Source organism: Echinops telfairi, unplaced genomic scaffold, assembly GCF_000313985.2.
Source record: "Echinops telfairi isolate 266 unplaced genomic scaffold, ASM31398v2 ScPeMD7_7468;HRSCAF=8506_0, whole genome shotgun sequence".
In the NCBI taxonomy this organism is placed as follows: domain Eukaryota; kingdom Metazoa; phylum Chordata; class Mammalia; order Afrosoricida; family Tenrecidae; genus Echinops; species Echinops telfairi.
In genome coordinates, this window is record NW_022111369.1 from 82,141,736 (window position 1) to 82,143,356 (window position 1,621).

Sequence of the window (1,621 nt, forward strand, 5' to 3'; positions counted from 1 at the left end):
ACTGAAAACCCTCTGGAGCATGGCTTCATTCTAAAACACATGGAGTTGCCATGAGTCAGAACTGATTCCATAGCAACTAATGTTCCGGAGGGGTGGGTGTGTGTGTGTGTGTGTGTGTGTGTGTGTGTGTGTGTGGAGGGTTAGTGATACACTAAGCACTTATGTCAACAACCCCTAAGATATGGGTGAAATTGATTGCCCATATTTTTGGAATGGAAAACTGAAGCTTAGAAGGTTTGAGGTGTTTTCCCAGGGTCACATATCCAGAAATATTGTAGATGTGTTGGATCATACTGCAATACCTTAATTTGATACTGGGTATACACGCAAAATTATCTGTTGTCATGGTAGCACACAACTGTGAAAAGAATTGCCCTTTGGAAATGACCAGTGGAATATCTAAATTGAGTGGTTAAGAGATGCTGTAGTCATATGTATGGATTGTGATGAGTTGTACAAGTCCCCATTAAATGATTAAATAAATAAATAAAAGAGATGCTGTAGTCCCAAAGTTTATCACAGAAATGGTCAGCGTTATCCTTGCTACTTCATGTTCTTTCTCTAATACTGTACACCCTCCAACATTTAACTCATCAATAAGTGCTTTCATTCTATTCTAAATAATTCTTAAAGGAAAGTACTCTCGCTTCTGCTACTGGGTACAAGTCAACTCCATCTCTCACCAGGACTCTGACTTCCTCTTTTCATGCTGGCCCCCTTCAGTCTATCCTCCACAGAGTAAACTGCCCTGTCACTTAAAAATGTGAAGATCACATCACTACTTTGTTTAAAACCTTGTATCAGCTCTTCACTGAAGCCAGAAGAGTATTTATAACGTACCACCCTGAAGGTTCTCTCTGCCCCCTTCAACTCATGTACTTCCATTTCCCTTGTTCACAGCCCAGCAGCATAGGCCTCCAGGTGGTGCCTGGACTGTATGTAAGGAGCACATTCCCACTCAGGGTTCTTGAGCTGTTAATTCTGTCTGGACTGCTTTCTCCTGCGATTGCATGGCATTTCCTGCCATTCAAGTGTCAACCTTAATGTCACTTTCTCACAGCAGCCCCCTCTGCATCCCAGATCCTTAGAAGGCACAGAGCCCTGTTCTTCACATCATCTCGTTTGAATTCCCCGCACAGTCCCCAACACGTCTGTCTCTGGGCTGGTTTACTCTCCTCCAGGGGAAAGGGAGCACCCAGAAGCCTTCTTCTTTCTCATTCACTGCTGTGTCCCCATTGCTTATTAAGTTGGCGTGGAATACATGAAGAAGTAAATGAATAAACCTACACAGGAACCAGCAATAAAAATGGTCCTATATGCCCTGAGATATTTAAACCTTAAACTCCAAATAGTCCTGAAGCCATCTTAAAACTAAACAGTGTTCTCTTGTTATTGCTGTGAGGGACTGTGAAGTCAGTTTCAACTGGACACAGTGACCCTGCATAAAACAACATGAAACACCGATGGTCCTGTGCCAGCCTCACCAGTGTTATGTTTAAGCCTATGGTTGCATCCAATGTATCAATTCATCTTCCTCTTTTTTGCTGCCATTTACTTTTTATTTATTTTTAATAAAAAAAATTATTACTACTTGGGAGTTATTACATATATCATATCATTC